This window comes from Nicotiana sylvestris, chromosome 11 (genome assembly GCF_000393655.2).
Source record: "Nicotiana sylvestris chromosome 11, ASM39365v2, whole genome shotgun sequence".
NCBI classification, from domain to species: domain Eukaryota; kingdom Viridiplantae; phylum Streptophyta; class Magnoliopsida; order Solanales; family Solanaceae; genus Nicotiana; species Nicotiana sylvestris.
This window is the reverse complement of record NC_091067.1, coordinates 11,092,354-11,105,644: the sequence shown is the minus strand read 5'-3', so window position 1 is coordinate 11,105,644 and position 13,291 is coordinate 11,092,354. Positions and strand designations below refer to the sequence as shown.

Here is a 13,291-nt window from a genome sequence, read left to right as displayed (position 1 = left end):
ATTATTCAAAAACTATGAACTTCTATAGTTCCGAAGGTTAATATGCTGCGACAAATTTTTCAAAGAAAAGAAAAATCACCCTAGAAGATAGAAAATTTAGCATTAAAAAGTCTTATTTAGACATATTTAATAATGGAAATTTGGCTAGAATCTTTCTTCCTTAGTTTATTAATCCCACACTGGCCAATACAAACAGAGAATGAGGAAATGCTGGGAGAAATTTAAAAATAGCCAGATTTATGACTGGTCGTTCTCAAAAGTAATCGAAATTTAGCCACTTTTCATGTAAAGATAAATCTAAACGAAAACACTGTTCAAAACCCAGAAAATACGCCAGTATTTTATGTTGGAGTTCCAGAATAAGTATACTTGAACTCCAACATATTATACTGGAGTTCCAGGATAAGTATGCTGGAACTCCAGCATAATATGATGGAGTTCCAGCATAAGTACACTAGAACTCCAACATAATATACTGGAGTTCCAGCAAGTATATCTGTCCAGCATAATATACTGGAGTTTGGAGCACCTGTACTCTAGTCTCCAGTATATTATACTGGAGCCAACAAAGTATACCGGTCCAACATAATATGCTGGAGTTCATATACAGATGCACCGAACTCCAGTATATTATGCTGGACCGGTCTTTGTTGCAGCAAAATAGTGGCTATTTTTTATTGACTTGGTAAACGCTGGCTATTTTTTAATGACCAGTCCGAAAACTGGCTATACCATGCTATTTTTACGGAAATGTTGTACAATAAAATTTGGGCTAAGCTGACGGTTAACATACTTACCTGGACGAGGTCAATGGGTGATCAAAAAGGCCTTGCCTAGGCTTGTGACCTCCATTGCACTTTGGAGGGGTGCTAGCCTAAGATCGGCCCAAATGGTCGAGTCTACGTCATAATTTGTGATAGTGGAGGCCTCCATTCGCGCGACCCCTACCCAATCCTCATTCTAAACTTTTGGGCTTATAGCCCAGTTTCAGCTTGAGGTTGGCCCAAGTGAACACTCAATGAAATCCCAGTGGAGAGTCATTGTATAAAGGATTAGTTACCTCCTGTAGCAAATATTGATATCTTATTTATTTTAAATAAATACCCTTTTAAAAAAATTATATTCCATAGCTACCTTTTGATTTTTTATAACCAAATATCTATTTATGGTCACCTCCTACCATTAAGCCATAAAATAAGTTTTGTATTATTTTTCTCTCTCCCCTCAAATTTATCCCCTCAAAAGTGAAAGAAAGGTAATTCGAAAAAGCTGCCAACTGAGAAATCGAAATGTGGCTGCCAACTGAGAAGTGCCTAGTCTGCTCGATTTCCTCTATTCTAATAATCAAAAGTGAAGAAAGATGAAGGAGATGAATAGTAAGAACGAAACCAGGTGTTGAAACTCCATCTCAGTACAAGAAAGAAAGGTAATTCGATGCTTCCGAAACCAAGGGTCGACACATACTTCCGAAAGCCAATAATTATAAGGATTAGTTACTGGATACTGATGCTGCTTCAACGAGACAATATTAGGGTTGCTCTTGAACAAAGACGACGGAGTTGGGGGCTGAGCAGCTTGAATTTTCTGTTAATATTTTTCAATGTATTTCAATGTATCTCGCTGTATTTTCATGTATTTCATTGTATTCATTGTCGTTTTTTTATTGTATTTCAATGTATCTCGCTGTTTTCTATGTATTTCATTGTATTCATTATCTTTTTTTTCATTGTATTTCAATATATCCCGATGTATTCTATGTATTTTATTGTATTCACTGTCTCACTATATTCCATGCATATATATATATTTTAATTAATATAATTTTTGTTTTCAGATGTATTATATAATTTCTCTGAAGATTGCTATGTTTTTGGGGTGTTTTTCAGTTGAGAATCTTTTTTATAACTGGAAATACAAATTTATGTGTTATAATTGAGTTTGTTGAGTTATATTAGGAGTCTATTATGTTAATTGATTCACTTTCCGTTTAAAAACAGTGTAATCCCCTATTTCACGCCGTGAATACAGTCGAATACAATAATCTGTCCAGCTGTAATCTCATGTTTCACGTCATGAATACAGTCAAATACACTCGAATACAATAATATGTCCAGCTGTAATCTCATGTTTCACGCCATGAATACAGTCGAATACACTCGAATACAACAACTGATTAGTTGGACTTCCTTGATTCACGCCTATTTTTGCTATTGTATTCATGAATACAGTAGCTTAAATACATCTAATACATCTTATAACAACAGAAAACATATCTACAATCCGTAATATAGTAAATGGTATCTATAGATAGCTAATTACCACTAAAGGATAGTGCTTTACGAAAAATTCTCTTGTATAAATGTGTTTTGGATCTTCCAATTACATCCAATACAACATGATAAATACAAAATTATTTAAAATTATGTCCTTTTCGAATGAAAGTTTTCCTAATATTTTTAGATTGTCATTATATTTCACCAAAAGTCTTTCTTGGTATGTTTTTATTCAATTGAGCATTTGAATTTTTCTATTTGTTTAACTATGTTTTTATTTTAGTTGATTGAATGACCATCAATTGACTACCTATTTATTACATATTGCTAGGGTAAATATTTAGGTGGTTGTTGAACAACGTCTCTCCTAACATGTGAGGAATCAATACGGAGGGTTTATGTGAGTTTAGAAATAATAAAGCCTTGACGTGGTGAGTTTAGGAATAATAAAGCTTTGACGTGGTCATAGTAAGTGGTAAAATAGTGCCAGCTAGCATAGTGCAGGAGAATATGCCTAGTAAATTATTGTGATTGCTCGGAAGAAAATTACGACACCTGAAGTACTTACGATCAATAGAGAATATTTAAGGTGAAATAATAAGAGATATAGTGGAAAGAATTGCGACAATTGGTGAAATCATAATATAAAATCTCTTTTACTATTCTAATAGGTAAGTGTTCTTTAACATGTACCCAAATTATTCCTATATAAACAGAATCTAATGGATTAAATAATGCAACAAGTTGAATATTTTATAAACAGTAATTTTATTTTTTTACAATCCTGAATCAATTTAAGCACTTATGTTGATCAACGAAATTCAAACACGCGAAGTCACTTTAAAACACATGAATTTGATATTAGCTCGACTAAGAGACTCTTAACATGACTTCATAACGGACGATGTGATTGTTGCTTCCAAACGCACACGCAAGTATACGTGGCCGACAAGTAATATAGGATTGTAAGTTCAGATATCGTATTCACAGGGACTTATGATTAACTATCAACTAAATTAAACCAAACAATTAATCTATTCAAGCGAATCCTAACGTATGGATATTTAACCAAAATTTATTCTAGAGTAACAAATTAATATATTAAAGAAAACAAGTTGGCGAATTATAGAGACGAATTCAATGTGAGTGAATGTTCTAGAGCTATGGGTTAGCTAACAATCCCGCTGAGTTTTCTACATAAATCGTCTAATTAATTTATCTGGTTTATTGGTTGATAGGGTTAATATTGCTCGTAGCCTTCTCCCGAAGTACAACTTGCCTATTCAAGCTAATCTAACGCCTATATTTCTATGGAAATAGAATTAACAAGAACGCAATGATAATTTCTGTATAGTAACCAACCAAGGCGATTAGGAATATTCCTATCCTAACCGCTAATATGCCCTCCCTAAGAGTTAAGATCTTGCTCTACTCAATCTTATATGCAATTTAGAATTCCCTCTCCCAAGTTCAATCCTAGATTCATAGATAGTATTCGATTGGTGATCAAACAATCAAATAATTAAGCGCAAGATTGAATAAATAAACCAATATAATAAAATAATAAGAACAATTCAAGCTTCAAACTACAATGTTCATGTAGCACCCAAAACTCTAGAACTAAGAAACTATGAAATTAAAGGAAGAGAAGAGAAGAAAAACTAGTTAGAAGCCTCCTCCAAGCGTGGTGTGTGTTGCCCCACGTGAATTCTCCTCCAAAGTATGTTTGATCCCCCCAAAGTGGCGTCCTCCTCCTTCAAAATATGTTTAGTCTTGCTTTTATACATGTTGGGTAGGTCTAGGGCCGAAATAACCTTATCCCGGTGAAATTGGAGAAAATTCACGTTATTGGAGCCCTTGCTAGCGCCAGGCGCCCTCCACGTCGCTCCAATATTTTAGCTTCTGTTTTTGGCGCCACAGGTAGGGCTGGGCGCCACATGTGGCGCTGAAATATGCCATTTCCCTGTTTTTGTCCGTTTTGGCTCTAATTTCGCACATATCGCCCCCCGATTGCTCTCGGATCATTCCTACACATAAAAACACATCCAATTAACATAAATCAACACATTTCACTTCCTAAATCCATGAAACAAAAGTAAAATATGAGGCGATATACATACAAATATATATACTTTAAGCTAAACATCAACATCCCACACTTAAACTCTTGCTCGTCCTCGAGTAATGAGACTATCAAATAAACCCCCAACTATGTACAAGTCTCAATTATAGAGCAACACCTTAACTTTTAACCGCACAATATACCCTTGACTATTTTCAATATGCACACAAGCATGAACACACAAATTTTCATATTCTTCCCCTTTAAGCATGCCCCAGTATAACATTTCAATTCCAACAACCTATTTGTCACCACCCAACCTCAAAAGCCGACTTGTAACCACTAAGCACCTCAATTCATGTACTCACCCAACAAGAAAGTTTACAACATTACCAATCATTCATGAGATCATGTGCCCTCACCAACAAACAAAGAGTGAAGATAGATTAGTCCACACATTCAAATATACTTTTGAATATCGATTAAAGACATCACACAATTGAACAAAATTCACTCACTCTCACAAAGAATTCATATGCATCCCGTGGTTGTACCATAAGCTTCCCCGTAGTGTATATCTCTACTAATTTAGGCTATCCAAATCTAGAATTAATTAAGACTTTAAGGTTGTAATATAGGCTAAAGGAAGGGTATGATACATTTAGAAATAGTGGGTAACCCTCCTAAGCACTTTAATACACTACATTCACAATTCAAGCACATATTCTTCTCACTCAATTCACTTGCCATATACAACATAGCCCTCTTTTCAATTAAGAACATCTATATTTCCACTAGCACAAATCAATAAGAATTGGAGGTGTGTATTTTCTCCATTATATGAACTATCATATTTTTTTCTCTTTTCTTGAAATTTTTCTTTTCCTTTCTCTTTTTTTTTCCTTTTCTTCACACACTCCATACATTAAAGTTCATTGGCTAGTGACTTTTAATTTCAACTTTAGTGCACCAACGGGCCCTTCCATGGTTCCACTCAAAAACTACTCCCCAATATCTCACCTTACTTCTTTTAGCGACTAAGTGCCTTAGGAGGTAAAGATTCTATCTCAAAGTAAGAACAAAATAGGAGTAAGACTTGTAATGCGGGTGCCAAAAGAAAGGTCTATAGGCTCAAAGGAGTTAGCAACGGAAAATTTTATTTCTATGTGACAAGAACATCCACGATCAAGCAAGAAAATGCCTACGTCATCTCCTAGATAAGCACAACTTACAATTTTGCTTCAATTAACACACGGGGCAAGTTCTAGAATTCACAGGATAGCACAGAAAATTGCAAATCCTCACACAGACGTTGCACATGACTCAATCAAGACGGTTCTACTCAACTCTCAAGTCAAGCAAGCACACGTAATTGAAAATATTAAGCAATATTGCACTATGTGGCATACAAGTCAAACAACTGAGAAAAGGCGTCACAAAATAGGCTATTTACTTTACTTAGGCTTCACAATTCAAACCAAATATACTGGAAAATAGAATGTATGTCATAGCCTAATGTGCCAGCATCAACCATGTCAATGAGTATCTCAGAGCGACTCAGTTTCTTCCTGAACTACTTCTAGCAAAAATAAAAATAAAGTACCCGGTTCGTGCTATTCCCTTGGAAAAGAACCGACGCCCAAAGAAAAATCAAGGGATACTACCTAACTATCCTAAAAAAATAAATCTTTTTGGTGTTTTTAATCGGACTTTATCCCTCATGAAAATTGTCCAAAAGATCCATCGTTGGGAAAAGTCTGAACTTTTTCTAATTTTTTTTAATTTTTTTTTCTTTTGTTTTGTTTTACCTAGACTATTTCTACTACGAGTTCTAAAAGAAAAACTAAAAAAAATAATTAGTTTTATACAACTACACTTCAGAAAGTAGTTTCCCCATCCCACACTTATATTATGCTTAGTCCTCGATGCATGATCATAGAGAAAAATATTAAAACAGGGGTGAAAAATACTCCCTCAGGCTCTCTCAGGTCTAGCTCGGACATCATCTCAATATTAAGGGTCGGGACGACCCCACACTTAAGCTCAAATATGCTCCTTAGCTTCAACTTTGGCTACTCAGACATCCCCTGCTTTGCAAAACAAGAACAACACGAAACTTGACACTATATAAAAAATAAAATAATTAAAATACAGGTTCGGTTGCCTCCCAACAAGCGCTTGATTTAACGTCGCGTCACAACACCATCACTTTCACCACTTTTCCTTCCACTTTGAAGATATGAATTACGCCCCCAATTTTGCATTAATTTTTCTGTCACGTTCCTGGGGCGGTGCTGTAAAAATAAATAAACCAAGCAATAGGTATCGCATCTTGCACTTCTTGGCCTTTAAGTGGGACATGTCGTTTTGTCTCCTTGACATCACAAATTTAAGAATATAAGCACTTTGTTCCTCATCCATTGACTCCTTCATATGCTCGACTGGATCAATTCCCATGTCACCAACCAAACACAATTTTGAAAAGTGTTTAGAACGAGGTCCAATACGCTCAACTCCAAAATTGTATTATTTTTGACATCCTCAATTTTGTACACTTCGTCAACCTTGGCATCATTAATAATTTTTTGGTCGAATAGTTGAAGTTCCTCTTTCCACTCCTCAAGCTGGCCAGTATCCATAAGGATTGGTTGTAGGACATCAGACGCCTCAACCTTTTTATTCAATTGGTCATGCAGGTCATGCATATCTAAGCCAAATTGGTATATTTCTTGCCTGAGCTCAATTCTTCCTTCTATTAGTTGTTCTGTCATATTTGAAAGACCACCACAGAGAAACTCTTGAGATTTTATCAGTTGAGCTTGTTCTTCTAGCCAAGATTGGCTCACTACATCTGCTTCTTCAAAATTTTCCTCTTGCTGGTACTCGCTCTCTTCATTTAGTTCTTCCATATTGACCTTCATTCTTGTGATTGCTGCCCTCATTCTTTTCATGTCTTTTTTGAGTTCATCCTGTTGCTCTGCTACTTGCCTCAAAATATCCCTAATATATGCATCGGGTTTCATATCACGCACTTCATTACCCCGATCAAACTCACAAATATTATTAGAAACATCATAATAAGAGTTCTGAGAAGGATAATAAGAATTAGGACAACCATCCCAATGGCCACCTTGACCACCGCACATATGACAAATATTCCACCCATAAGATTGAGATTCACAATTTTGCCACAAGTGTAGTCCTCCACAATATGGACAAGGATCACCATAATAAGAATAACCCATATTCGACCAATTATTATTCTAAGATGCCATGTCAACAAAGATAATAAAATATTAAACTAAGTTAATATAAAATTTAAAAACTTGCTGCTCCCAAACGCATAAGCAAGTATACGTGGCTGACAAGTAATATAGGATTATAAGTCCAGATATCGTACCCACAGGGACTTGTGATTAACTATCAACTAAATTAAATCAAACAATTAATCTATTCAAGCGAATCCTAATGTATGGATACAACAACAACACCAACCCAATATAATCTCACTTGTGGGGTATGGGGAGGGTAGTGTGTACGCAGACCTTACCCCTACCATAGGGTATGGATATTTAACTAAAATTTATTCTAAAGTAACAAATTAAGATATTAAAGAAAGCAAGTTGGCGAATTATAGAGACAAATTCAATATGAGTGTATGTTCTAGAGATGTGGGTTAGCTAACAATCCCGTTGAGTTTTCAACCTAAATCGTCTAATTAATTTATCTGGTTTATTGGTTGACATGGTTAATATTGCTCGTAGCCTTCTCCCGAAGTACAACTCGCCTATTCAAGCTAATCTAACGCCTATATTTCAATGGAATTAGAATTAACAAGAACACAGTGATAATTCCTGTATAGTAACCAAGCAAGGCGATTAGGAATATTCCTATCCTAACCGCTAATCTGCCCTCCCTAAGAGTTAAGATCTTGCTCTACTCAATCTTATATGCAATTTAGAATTCCCTCTACCGATTTCAATCCTAGATTCGTAGATAGTATTCGATTGGTGATCAAGTAATCAAATAATTAAGCGCAAGATTGAATAAATAAACCAATATGATAAAATAGTAAGAACAATTCAAGCTTCAAACTACAACGTTCATGTAGCACCCAAAACTCTAGAACTAAGAAACTATGAAATTAAAGGAAGAGAAGAGAAGAAAAACTAGTTAGAAACCTCCTCCAAATGTGGTGTGCGTTGCCCCATGTGAATTCTCCTCCAAAGTGTGTTAGATCCCCCCAAAGTGGCGTCCTCCTCCTTCAAAATATGTTTAGTCTTGTTTTTATACATGTTGGGTAGGTCTAGTGCCGAAATAACCTTGTCCCGGGCGAAATTGGAGAAAATTCACGTTATTGGCGCCCTTGCTAGCGCCAGGCGCCCTCCAAGGCGCTCCAATATTTTAGCTTCTATTTCTGGCGCCACAAGTAAGGATGGGCGTCACCTGTGGCGCTGAAATATGCCATTTCCCTGTTTTCGTCCGTTTTGGATCTAATTTCGCACATATCACCCCCGATTGCTCCCGGATCATTCCTTCACATAAAAACACATCAAATTAACATAAATCAACACATTTCACATCCTAAATCTATGAAACAAAAGTAAAATATGAGGCGATATACATACAAATATATATACTTTAAGCTAAACATCAACACCCCACACTTAAACTCTTGCTCGTCCTCGAGCAATGGGACTATCAAATAAACCCCCAACTATGTACAAGTCTCAATTATAGAGGAGCAACTTAACTTTTAACCGCACACTATACCCTTGAGTATTATCAATACCGACACACAAGCAAGAACACACAAAATTTCACATTCTTCCCCTTTAAGCATGCCCAGTATAACATTTCAATTCAATCAATTCCAATAACCTATTTGTCACCACCCAACCTCAAAAGCCGACTTGTAACCACTAAGCACCCTCAATTTATGTACTCACACAACAAGAAAGTTTACAACATTACCAATCATTTATGAGATCATGTGCCCTCACCAACAAACAAAGAGTGAAGATAGATTAGTCCACACATTCAAATATACTTTTGAATATAGATTAAGGACATCACACAATTGAACAAAATTCACTCACTCTCACAAAGAATTCATATGCATCTCGTGGTCGTACCATAAGCTTCCCCGTAGTGTATATCTCTACTAATTTAAGCTAGCCAAATCTAGGATCAATTAGGACTTTAAGGTTGTAATATAGACTAAAGGAAGGGTATGATACATTTAGAAATAGTGGGTAACCCTCCTAGGCACTTTAATACACTACATTCACAATTCAAGCACATTTTCTTCTCAATCAATTCACTTGCCATATACAATATAGCCCTCTTTTCAATTAAGAACTTCTATATTTCCACTAGCACAAATCAATAAGAATTGGAGGTGTGTATTTTCTCCATTAGTTGAACTATAATATTTTTTCTCTTTTCTTGCAATTTTTCTTTTCCTTTCTCTTGTTTTTTTCTTTTCTTCACACACTCCATACATTAAAATTCATCGGCTAGTGACTTTTAATTTCAACCTTAGTGCAACAACGGGCCCTTCCATGGTTCCACTCGAAAACTACTCCCCAATATCTCACCTTACTTCTTTTAGCGACTAAGTGCCTTAGGAGGTAAAGGTTATATCTCAAATTAAGAACAAAATAGGAGTATGGCTTGTAATGTGGGTGCCAAAGGAAAGGTCTATAGGCTCAAAGGGGTTAGCAACGGAAAATGTTATTTCTATGTGACAAGCACATATATGATCAAGCAAGAAAATGCCTACGTCATCTCCTAGATTAGCACAACTTACAATTTCGCTTCAATTAACACACGGGGCAAGTTCTAGACTACACAGGATAGCACAGAAAATTACAAATTCTCACGCACACGTTGCACATGTCTCAATCAAGACGGTTCTGTTCAACTCTCAAGTCAAGCAAGCACACATAATTGAAAAAATTAAGCAATATTGCACTATGTGGCATACAAGTCAAAAAACTGAGAAAAGGCGTCACAAAATAGGCTATTTACTTTACTAAGGCTTCACAATTCAAACCAAATATACGAAAAAATAGAATGTATGTTATAGCCTAATGTGCCAGCATCAAGCATGTCAATGAGTATCTTAGAGAGACTCAGTTTCTTCCTGAATTACTTCTAAAAAAATTAAAAATAAAGTACCCAGTTCGAGTTATACCCTTGAAAAAGAACCAGCGTCCAAAGAAAAACCAAGGGATACTACCTAACTATCCTAAAAAAAAATCTTTTTGGTGTTTTTAATCGGACTTTATCCCTCAAGAAAATTGTCCAAAAGATCTATCGTCGGGAAAAGTCTGAACTTTTTCTATTTTTTTCAATTTTCTTTTTTTTTTCTTTTTTTTTCTTTTGTTTAATTTTACTTAGACTATTTCTACTACAAGTTCTAAAAGAAAAACTAAAAAAAATAGTTTTACACAATTACACTTCAGAAAGTAGTTTTCCCACCCTACACTTATATTATGCATAGTCCTCGATGCATGATCATAGAGAAAAATATTAAAACAAGGGTGAGAAATACTCCCTGAGGCTCTCTCAAGCCTAGCTCGGACATGATCTCAATATTAAGGGTCGGGACGACCCCACACTTAAGCTCAAATATGCTCCTCAACTTCAACTTTGGGTACTCAGACTTCCCCTGCTTTGCATAACAAAAACAACACGAAACTTGACACTATATAAAAAATAAAAAATAATAAAAATTAAAATACAGGCTGGGTTGCCTCCCAACAAGTGCTTGATTTAACGTCGCGGCACGACACCATCACTTTCACCACTTTTCCTTCCACTTTGAAAATATGAATTGCGCCCCCAATTTTGCATTAATTTTTCTGTCACGTTCCTGGGGCGGTGCTGTAAAAATAAATAAACCAAGCAATAGGTATCACATCTTGCACTTCTTGGCCTTTAAGTGGGGGATGTCGTTTTGTCTCCTTGACATCACAAATTTAAGAATATAAGCACTTTGTTCCTCATCCATTGACTCCTTCATATGCTCGACTGGATCAATTCCCATGTCACCAACCAAACACAATGTTTATAAGTGTTTAGAATGAGGTCCAATACGCTCAACTCCAAAATTGTATTATTTTTGACATCCACAATTTTGTACACTTCGTCAACCTTGGCATCATTAATAATTTTTTGGTCGAATAGTTGAAGTTCCTCTTTCCGCTCCTCAAGCTGGCCAGTATCCACAAGGATTGGTTGTAGGACATCAGACGCCTCAACCTTTTTATTCAATTGATCATGCAGGTCATGCATATCTAAGCCAAATTGGTATATTTCTTGCCTGAGCTCAATTCTTCCTTCTATTAGTTGTTCTGTCATATTTGAAAGACCACCACGGAGAAACTCTTGAGATTTTATCAGTTGAGCTTGTTCTTCTAGCCAAGATTGGCTCACTACATCTGCTTCTTCAAAATTTTCCTCTTGCTGGTACTCGCTCTCTTCATTTAGTTCTTCCATATTGACCTTCATTCTTGTGATTGTTGCCCTCATTCTTTTCATGTCTTTTTTGAGTTCATCCTGTTGCTCTGCTACTTGCCTCAAAATATCCCTAATATATACATCGGGTTTCATATCACGCACTTCATTACCCCGATCAAACTCACAAATATTATTAGAAACATCATAATAAGAGTTCTGAGAAGGATAATAAGAATTAGGACAACCATCCCAACGACCACCTTAACCACCACACATATGACAAATATTCCACCCATAAGAATGAGATTCACAATTTTGCCACAAGTGTGGTCCTCCACAATATGGACAAGGATCACCATAATAAGAATAACCCATATTCGACCAATTATTATTCCAAGATGCCATGTCAACAACGATATTAAATATTAAACTAAGTTAATATAAAATTTAAAAACTTGCTGCTCCCAAATGCACACGCAAGTATACGTGGCCGACAAGTAATATAGGATTGTATGTCCAGATATCGTACCCACAGGGACTTGTGATTAACTATCAACTTAATTAAACCAAACAATTAATCTATTCAAGCGAATCCTAACGTATGGATACAACAACAACAACAACCCAGTATAATTTCACTTGTGGGGTCTGGGGAGGGTAGTGTGTACGCAGACCTTACCCCTACTATAGAGTATGGATATTTAACTAAAATTTATTCTAGAGTAACAAATTAAGATATTAAAGAAAACAAGTTGGCGAATTATAGAGACGAATCCAATGTGAGTGAATGTTCTAGAGCTATGGGTTAGCTAACAATCCCGTTGAGTTTTCTACCTAAATTGTCTAATTAATTTATCTGGTTTATTGGTTGATATGGTTAATATTGCTTGTAGCCTTCTCCCGAAGTACAACTCACCTATTCAAGCTAATCTAACGCCTATATTCCTATGGAATTAGAATTAACAATAACACATTGATAATTCCTGTATAGTAACCAAGCAAGACGATTAAGTATATTTCTATCCTAATCGCAAATCCGCCCTCCTTAAGAGTTAAAATCTTGCTCTACTCAATCTTATATGCAATTTAGAATTCTCTCTCCCGAGTTCAATCCTAGATTCGTAGATAGTATTCGATTGGTGATCAAGCAATCAAATAATTAAGCGCGAGATTGAATAAATAAACCAATATGATAAAATAATAAGAACAATTCAAGCTTCAAACTACAACGTTCATGTAGCACCCAAAACTCTAGAACTAAGAAACTATGAAATTAACGGTAGAGAAGAGAAGAAAAACTAGTTAGAAGCCTCCTCCAAGCGTGGTGTGTGTTGCCCCACGTGAATTCTCCTCCAAAGTATGTTGGATCCCCCCAAAGTGGCGTCCTCCTCCTTCAAAATATGTTTAGTCTTGTTTTTATACATGTTGGGTAGGTCTAGGGCCGAAATAACCTTGTCCCGGGCGAAATTGGAGAAAATTCACGTCATTG

The 13,291-nt window shown here is 35.9% G+C and overlaps 1 non-coding gene across 1 annotated transcript; it reads left to right on the top strand.

Annotated features, from left to right (window-relative positions):
* Window positions 1-789: 789 nt before the first annotated feature.
* Window positions 790-948, top strand: LOC138882508 (U1 spliceosomal RNA). Its single transcript, XR_011404105.1, has one exon. It is a non-coding gene; the product is annotated as a U1 spliceosomal RNA (small nuclear RNA).
* Window positions 949-13,291: the final 12,343 nt, after the last annotated feature.